This window comes from Ursus americanus, chromosome 26, assembly GCF_024610735.1.
Source record: "Ursus americanus isolate L20-20 chromosome 26, mUrsAme1.1.p, whole genome shotgun sequence".
Classification (NCBI taxonomy): Eukaryota; Metazoa; Chordata; class Mammalia; order Carnivora; family Ursidae; genus Ursus; species Ursus americanus.
In genome coordinates, this window is record NC_142152.1 from 3,389,943 (window position 1) to 3,399,648 (window position 9,706).

The 9,706-nt window shown below is 41.1% G+C and overlaps 1 pseudogene; it reads right to left on the reverse strand.

Annotated features, from left to right (window-relative positions):
* Positions 1-688: 688 nt before the first annotated feature.
* On the reverse strand, positions 689-1,971 carry LOC123800653 (heterogeneous nuclear ribonucleoprotein A1-like; annotated as a pseudogene).
* Positions 1,972-9,706: the final 7,735 nt, after the last annotated feature.

Sequence of the window (9,706 nt, forward strand, 5' to 3'; positions counted from 1 at the left end):
ACTATTATTAATAATACTGTATCATATATTTCATAGTTGCTGAAAGAGTAGTCGTAAATGTTCTCACCACACACAAATGAAATGGTAATGTGTGAGGTGATGAATGTGTTAACTAATTTTACTATGGTAATCATTTCATAATATATATGTATATCAAAAAATAAAGTTAAGAATAATAAAAGCTAATATTCTTTGAGCACTTATGTGCCTTGGATTATACTTAGTACACATATGCCCATATATGGGCAAGCCCCCATATATGTACACCCATTATATTTATTTATTTATTTATTAAGATTTTTTTCCAAGTTATTTTTTTAATCACCCAGTGCTCACCACAAGTGCACTCCTTAGTCCCCACCCTTTATTTTACCCTTTCCCCCTCCTCTCTGGTAACTGTTAGTTTGTTCCTTATAGTTACAGTGTGTTTCTTTGTTTGTCTCTTTTTTTCTTTTCCCTTTGCTCATTTGTTTTGTTTCTTAAATTCCATGTATGAGTGGAATTCATATGGTATTTGTCATAGGGTATTTGGCTTAGCATTATACAGTCTGGCTCCATCCACATCATTGGAAATGGCAAGATTTCATGCTTTTTTATGGCTGAATAACATTTCACTCTGTGTATATATACCACATCTTTTTTTTTTTAAAGAAATATTTATTCAGTGTCATGAGCAGACTATTTAGCAATCAACAGCATGGGTGCAAAAAAAAAAAAATCTACATTAAAACCCTTTGTTGGAATGCTTTACACTTTCCACAGTACAGAAACTAAAATAACCTGTTATACAATTAGTCACAAATACAGTCCTCAAGTTTTTTGCCCGTACACATGAGTATTGTCTAAAACATGTCTTCTTTGTAGCAGCTAGGCCCTGCCACCACTGTGCTTGGCTGAGTTCACAAATCTGTTGTAACGTGTAGCTTCCCTGACACTTCTCTGGCTCTCCTCTCCTGCTAAGCTTTGTTTCCTGGCAGTAATTAAAACCTTCTGCCACTGCTGTAGCTACAGCTGCTGCTGGAACCACCATAGCCACCTTGGTTTCGTGGTTTGGCAAAGTATTGGCCTCCACCACCATAGAGGCCAGAGCTTCTGCCTCCAAAATTTCCTCCTGTCATGGGCCCAAAATTTGAGGATTGATTGTTGTAATTGCCAAAATCATTATAGCTTCCGCCACCTCCAAAGTTGCTTCCATCATTACCAAATCCGTTATCCCATCCCCACCGCCACCATATCCACCACCACCTCGACTGCCGCCAAAGCTACCTGGCCCACTGAAGTTCCCTCTGCGACCAAAATCGTCATTCCCACCAAAACCACCTCAACGACCACCACCAAAGTTTCCAGAACGACTTCGACCTCTTTGGCTGGATGAAGCACTAGCCATCTCTTGCTTAGATAGGGCTTTCCTTATCTCACGGTTGTGGCCATTCACAGTATGGTATTTTTGAATGACTATCTTGTCCACAGAGTCGTGGTCATCAAATGTTACGAAAGCAAAACCTCTCTTTTTGCCACTGCCTCAGTCAGTCGTGATCTCAATCACTTCAATTTTCCCATACTGTTCAAAATAATCTCTTAGATGGTGTTCTTCAGTGTCTTCTTTAATGCCCCCAACAAAAATCTTTTTCACAGTTAAATGGGCACCAGGTCTTTGAGAATCTTCTCTTGAGACAGCCCTCTTTGGTTCCACAGCTCTTGCATCCACCTTGTGTGGCCTTGCATTCGTGGCTGCATCCACCTCCTCCACAGTGGCCTACGTGACAAACCCAGAGCCTCGGGAGCGCTTGGTGTTTGGATCTCTCATTACCACACAGTCCGCAAGTGTTCCCCATTGCTCAAAATGGCTCCTCAGACTCGCATCGGTTGTTTCAAAGCTCAAACCTCTGATGAAGAGCTTCCGCAGCTGTTCAGGCTCTTTGGGAGACTCTGACTTAGACATGACGGCGATGGGAGGGGAGACTTTAACGATGCTTAAAGTTAAAGCGACATCCATGGGCAGAAAGCTATATACCACATTTTCTTCATCAGTGGACACTTGGGCTGCTTCCATATCTTGGTTATTGTAAATAATGCTGCTATAAACATTGGGGTGCATGTATCTATCCTTGTGAATTGTGTTTTTGTATTCTTTCGGTAAATACCCAGTAGTGTGATTGCTGGATCTTAGGGTAGTTCTATTCATAACTCTTTGATGACTCTCCAACTGTTTTCCAGAGTGGCCACACCAGTTTGCATTCCCACCAACACAGCAAGAGGGTTCCTTTTTCTCCATATCCTCACCAACACCTGTTGTTTCTTGTGTTTTTGATTTTAGGTGATATCACACTGTAGTTTTGATTTGCATTTCCCTGATGCTAAGTGATGATGAGCATGTTTTCACGTGTCTGTTAGCCATCTGTATGTCTTCTGTGGAAAAATGTCTATTCGGGTCTTCTGCCCACTTTTAATTGGATTATTTGTTTTTTGGGCATTGAGTTTTATAAGTTCTTTATGTATTTTGCATACTAACCCTTTATCAGTTATGTCATTTGCAAATATCTTCTCCCATTCTGTGGGTTGCCTTTTAGTTTTGTTGATTGTTTCTTTGGCTGTGCAGAAGGTTTTTATTTTGTTGTAGTTCCAACAGTTTATTTTTGCTTTTGTTTCCATTTCCTCAGAAGACATATCTAGAAAGAAGTTGCTACAACAGATTCAAACCAGTTACTCCCTCTGTTCTCTTCTAGGATTTTTATTGGTTCAGGTCTCACATTTAGGTCTTTAATCCATTTTGAGTTTATTTTGGTATATGGTATAACAAAGTGATCCAATTTCATTATTTTGTATGTTGCTGTCCAGTTTTCCCAACATCATTTGTTGAAGGTATACTCTTTTTCCCATTGGATATTCTTTCCTGCTTTGTCAAAGATTGACTATATAATTGTGGGTTCTTTTATGGGTTTTCTGGGTTTTCAGAGTACAAGTCTTTCACCTCTTTGAATAGGTTTATTCTTAGATATCTTATTTTTGGTGCAATTGTAAATAGGATTGTTTTCTTAATTTCTCTTTTTGCTGCTTCATAATTGATGTAGATTTTGTATCTTGTGACTTTACTGAATTCATTTACCAGTTCTAGCCGTTTTTTTGGTGGAGTCTTTCAGGTTTTTTATATATGGTATCATGTTCTGCAAATAGTGAAAGTTTTACTTCTTCCTTACTGATTTGGATGACCTTTATTTCTTTTTATTGTCTGATTGTGGTGGCTAGGACTTCCAGTACTATGCTGAATAAAAGTGTTAAGAGTGGACATTCTTGTCTTATTCCTGACCTTAGGGGAAAGGCTTTCAATTTTTCCCCATTGAGGATGATGTTAGCTGTGGGTTTTTCACATATACCCTTTATTATGTTGAGGTATTTCCCCTCTAACCCTACTTTGTTGAGGGTTTTTATCATGAATCGGTGTTGTACTTTGTCAAATGCTTTCGTCACATCTATTGAAATAATCAGATGGCTCTTGTCCTTTCTTTTATTGATGTGACCTATTACGTTGATTGATTTACGAATATTGAACCTCCCTTGCAACCCAGAAATAAATCCCACTTGATTGCGGTGAATGATTTTTTTAAATGCATTGTTGGATTTGGTTTGCTAGTATTTTGTTGAAGACTTTTGCATCTATATTCATCAGGGATATTGGCCTGTAGTACTCTTTTTTTGTGGTGTCTTTATTTGGTTTTGGTATCAGGGTAATGCAGTTCTCATCAAATTTATTTGGAAGTTTTCCTTCCTTTTCTGTTTTTTAGAATAGTTTGAGAAGAATAGGTATTGACTCTTTTATTATTTTTTTAAATTAAGTAGGCTCTACATTCAGCATGGGACTTGAACTCACGACCCTGAGATCAGGAGACACATGCTCTACCGGCTAAGCCAGCCAGGTGCCCCAGTATTAACTCTTTAAACGTTTGGCAGAATTCGCCTGTGAAGCTCTCTGGTCCTGGACTTTTGTTTGTTGGGAGTTTTTTGGTTACTGATTCAATTTCTTTTCTGGTAATTTTTATCCCCATTTTAAAGATGAGAAAGCTGGGTCACCTAGGTGGCTCAGTCATTAAGCATCTGCCTTCAGCTCAGGTCATGATGCCAGTGGCCTGGGATGGAGCCCCGTCAGGCTCCCTGTTCAGCAGGGAGCCTGCTACACACTCTCCAGCTCCCCCCTGCTCGTGTTCCCTCTTGCTGTCTTTCTCTGTCAAATAAATAAACAAAATCTTAAAAAAAAAAAAAAAAAGATGAGGAAGCTGAGGCACAGAGTACTTTTAGATATGACCAAGATCACAAAATAGATCAAGTGGAAAGTACGTCAGGGTCTGAGAAATAAGTGTTTGGAAATGGGATATTTGCCATTCAATAGATTGAGGCAAAGAACACAAAAGAGAGAGAGAAAGAAAGAAAGAAAGAAAGAAAGAAAGAAAGAAAGAAAGAAAGAAAGAAAGAAAGAAAGAATTAAAGAAAGAAAAAATTAAAGAAAGAAAGAATAAAAGAAAGAAAGAATTAAAGAAAGAAGAAGGAAGGGGAAGGAAAGGAAGGAAGGGAGGGAGGAAGGAAGAAAAAGAAAGAGAAAGAAAGGAAGGAAGGGAGGGAGAGAAAGAGAAAGGGAGAAAGAAAGGAAGGGAAAAAGAAGAGAAAAGAAAAGGGAAGGAAAGGGAAGGAGAAAGAGAAGAGGGGAGGGAGGATGGGAAGGAGAGAGTTGTGGAAGGAAGAATAAAAACACTAGCAAGAAGAGGTCACCAAAAGTGGAGAGATTCTGAAGTTGGAAGGAGTCATTCAGAAATGGAAGGAATAGGGGCGCCTGGGTGGCACAGCGGTTAAGCGTCTGCCTTCGGCTCAGGGCGTGATCCCGGCGTTATGGGATCGAGCCCCACATCAGGCTCCTCCGCTGGGAGCCTGCTTCTTCCTCTCCCACTCCCCCTGCTTGTGTTCCCTCTCTCGTTGGCTGTTTCTATCTCTGTCAAATAAATAAATAAAATCTTTAAAAAAAAATGGAAGGAATAATTGACCACAAGGTGAAATGATCTCTAAGACAACAAAGGAACAAAGTTGCTCTGTGGATTCGTGTTTTAATTCTATGGAACAGTTTTCCTATCTCATACCGGATTCTGGGTCTGGCTAATAGTGTATGTGAGGAAGCCTCTGTATATGCTTGATCTATGTCTTGGAAGTTTCGAATTTTGGTCTAGAGGAGGAAGAGATTTTGTGCTAAAGAATGGAGTAAGAATCAAGGACTAAGGAGAGGAAGTCGGAACCAATCTCAGTCCAGCCTCTTTCAGTGAGTTGGAGCCCGAGAGAGAAAAGAATGTGAAAGCTTTGAGAGAAGCCACACCAAGGCCCAAGTGACAAGAAATAGTCCTCCGATGTGAGGCCGCTCTTGTTTCCCCTTCTCCATCTACTCCCGGGCTGTGCTGGCTCTTTGCAGATTTCCAGAGCAGATTCCTGAGACAGACATTAAGGTTCTCACTGGGGAGAACCACTAGCAGTGTCACTAGGAGTTCCCTCAAGGAGAAAACAGACATTTCTCAAGGGGTGGAGCAGATCTGCAGCTGATGGGGCTGGCCCACTAGTTTCCTTAGCAGAAGCACAGAGCAGGGGAGAGGACTGTGGGGAGCTTATGAATGACCTCAGTGGGACAAAGGAGGCCTGGCTACAACTGGCCAGCTGGTGGTTGTGATGTAATTTGGTGATACAGCCGCACCCGTTCTATACTTTGGGCAATGACTTCACTCCGTAAAGCAAAATGGAAAATTGGAAATGTGGTATTGTGGTATAATATCATGAATACAATGTGATCGAAGGGTGGGAATTAATGAAAAGTCCAAATTACATTTTATCAAAAAAATTATCGATACTGATATATAGATAGATAGATTTAGATATATAGTATATCTATGCATCTATAAGTAACTCTAAAAAACAAGATATTCTTAAATGTTCCAAATAAATGTTTTTAAAATGTATGATTCATGATGGGTTGCAGTGTTCTTATGAACTTAGAAATCATGTAAAGTGACCCAAGTAGCTTCATAATGTGGGCTATTTGGGATTCTATGATGTCAAGAACAATGGATATGTGATGTATTTAGAGCTGTATTGCTACAAAGAAAATTAGACGAAGCAAACATTTCAATTTGGAGTTTAACTTGGACTGTCCCTCCTTGGACTCTCTCCTTCACTTACCTGACCCTGGCCACAAGGGCCCCCTGGCTCTTCCTCCTTGATCACAAGACTCACTCCAATTTTGCATCCTTGCACAGGTGGCTCCCTATGTCTGGAATTCTCTTTTCTCATTATCTACTAAATAACCCTCTCGCTTTCTTCAAGTCTTTGCTCAAATGTCACCTTATCCAAGAGTCTACTGTTGTATCACCCTATTTAAAATTGCAATTCGAACTTTTCCCAGTTCCTCATGCTGTTGATCCCCCCTTTACCCTACTCTAATTTTTCTTTTTTCATAGTATTTATCAATTTCCAGCATGGTATGCAATTTGCTTATTTCTTGTGTCTACTGTTTTGTTTTGTTTTTTAAGATTTTATTTATTTATTGGACAGAGAGAGACACAGCGAGAGAGGGAACACCGGCAGGGGGAGTGGGTGAGGGAGAAGCAGGCTTCCCGCTGAGCAGGGAGCCCGATGCGGGGCTCTCCTAGGACCCTGGGATCATGACCCAAGCCGACGGCAGACGCTAACGACTGAGCCACCCAGGCTCAGTCTACTGTTTCTTGTTGATTCTCTGTGCCTTTCTTCTGTCCCCTCCCTGACTGCAGTGTTATTCACTATCTGCTGTGTGATTCACTGAGGGATCCATGTGGCACATAGTAGGCCCTCAATATTTGCTAAGTGAATAAATTCATAGTGTGGGCTATAGAGAAAAATCCTCTAGCTGTTTTATTTTATCACTTTCAATGCTGTTCCTTCTAGTTCACTATTTAATGTTCCTTAAAAATGATTTTTAAAAAATTAAGAGTGAAAAATTCAATCAATAGGTTGTTATGTTTGTAAAATACAAAAAGAAATGATATCTGTTCCCCAGGGCACTGATTCAGGATTGACCACTTATTTTGGATAAATAGACCTTGTCTCAAAGCAACTTCATTATGAAGCAGTTGTCAGTTTCCTTTGCAAAATGTATTTAAAGGGTTACTTTAATACATTTTGCAAAGGAAATTCAAATTATGTATACTCTCCTTTTAACTTTGTCTTATCTTTTTCTTGGAAGAAACAGGTAAGTATTATTGTCTCATTTTTACTGTCAGGAAAAGTGATTTACTTATCTATGCTCATCCATGACTAGGAAGAGAATCTAGAAGTTGTGACTTTTACAACGCATCTAGAAAAACACCGACCAAAGAATCTTCGCAGGGACTGGCTTGTGTAAACTAGGGAGAAAACCAGGTATAATCTGGCTCATAAATAATTCCTGCACTCCCTAAAATAACCAACTAATTAATAACTTGTGTAAAGATAAATTATTTCATCCAGTTTTCCACCATAGGAGGGAAAGGTCCATATGAAGGACTCACTTGCTGGAGTTGAGAAAGTGTCTTGGTATCCTCTAGGATACATCTGAAAGTGCTTTAGTGGCTGGCACTGATCTTGCATCGTTGTCTCCTATAGGCTTGCACAGAGAAGTCACTATGTGCTGGGGATGAATCACTGTGTGGGTAGGAATTAGTTACGAAAATATAATCCCTTCTCTGAGGAGGGAATCTGGGAACGAATTTACTTGAATGGGTCATCCATAGTAAATGGCTAACCTAAATACATTCAAAAAGGAGTTACCCACAGGAGTGGTCTTTGTCTCTTAAGAAAATCTTAAGATTAAGTTAAATCTTAAGACTTTGAGTCATGAGGCCACATGGACTGGTGGCAAGGCACCACTTCCCTTAAGGGGTTAGCCACTGGTACTAAGAAAAAGACGTAGCCAAATAGTTGTTATGGAGACAAAGGATGAGTCACCCTCTTGCCTTTCTTTCTGGTAAGCTTGAGTCATTTTAGAGCTTGATAAAGCTCATGCCCTTGCTACTTAGCGGACTTACACCTAACTGTAGGATCAGACATTTTTGAGCTTTACTTCCTTACTCACATGTCCCCATGCACCCCCTTTTGGTGCTGGTTTCATGCCCCTTAAAGCTAACAAAAAAATTTTGCTGTGATCAGGGTGTTCCCGGGAATTTATAATTTCTACATATGTGGTAAAAAGGGCTCATGAGTATCCAACCTGAAGCCTATATGAACCCTTGTAAGATAAGTGTAAAAAGCAATCTAATAAAATCATTAAAAATATCATTGAGTAACTTCTATGTACAGATCACTGTGCAGTTTGAAATAAGGGACAAGCCCAGTATTAATCCTCAAGCAATAGGCCGGCTGATTTCTACAGATACAGAGATTTCAGGACCATCATACAAAAGCAAGAACCCTAGAAGAGGCATCTCTCCAGGACGGGGAGGCTCAAACAACATGTTCGTCTTCTCACAGTTTTAGAGGCTGGAGGTCTGAGGTCAAGTTGTCAGCAGGGTTGGTTTCTTCTGAAGAAAGAAGCTCTCTTGGCTTCCAGATGGCCATCTCCTCCCTGTGTCTTCACATGGTCTTTCCTCTGTCTTTGTCCAGATTTCCTTTTCTTAGAAGGACACCACTCATATTGGATTAGAGCCTGGCTTAATGACCTCATTTTAACTTAATTACTTCTTTAAAGCCCTTATCTCCAAATACAGTCATTCTGAGGTACTGAGGATTAGGACTTCAACATATGGCGTTTGGGGTACACAACTTAGCCCACAACGGAGAGAGAAGGGGAAGGAGTGGAGAGGGGACAATTGTTACTTTAGCTAGCGTGGTCAGGGAACATTCCTCCAAGGAGGCCATATTTGAGCTGAGACCTAAATAAAGGGGGGGGGGCAGCCATGAACAGATGTGAGGAAAGGGGGCGCCTGGGTGGCACAGTAGGTTAAGCATCCATGTCTTGGTTTTGGCTCAGGTCGTGATCTAGGGGTCATGAGATCAAGCCCCGTGTTGAGTTCTGCACTCAGCGCGGAGTCTGCTTAAGACTCTCTCCCGTACTCTCTCTCTAAAATAAAAAAATCTTTAAAAAAAAATGCAAGGAAAGAGCAGACAGCAAGTTGAATGTCACTGAGACTGGCGACAGAGACAAGTGCCAGAATAGACATGTATCAGGGGTCTTCTGCCCCGGAAGCCCTCTGCTTGACACCTCACAGGGTGGCTCCCGGCAGCCGTGTTAGTCCTCTTGATCCCTCACCTCAGCCGGAGTTGAGAGAATCAGGAGTGAACTACTGAAACAGGCTGAGCGCTTGGATTCTCTCACCTGGGAGCTGGGATCTGGGCCCCTGAGAGACCATCAGTCACTTGGTACGTGTGGCTGTGAGACAAGACACATGGGGAGATCTGAAGTATTTAAACTCCTGGTTCCAGGCCTTATCAGAGGCCTCGTCTTTTTTCTGCATTTAGATTTTATGTGTCATCCTTGCTACCGCCCCTGCACCCCCTGGCTTTTTAAAATCCTTTATTTCCTCTTAGGCTTGCTGGAACTGGTTTCTGTCACTTGCCACCACGTGACATCCTAACACAGACTCTAGGCCCTCGGGGGCCTCCCTGGAGTCGGCTTGATTGTGGAAGGCTGGGTCCTCCAGCTGTTCCTCTCTAGAATTGCATGAGAGAAGAC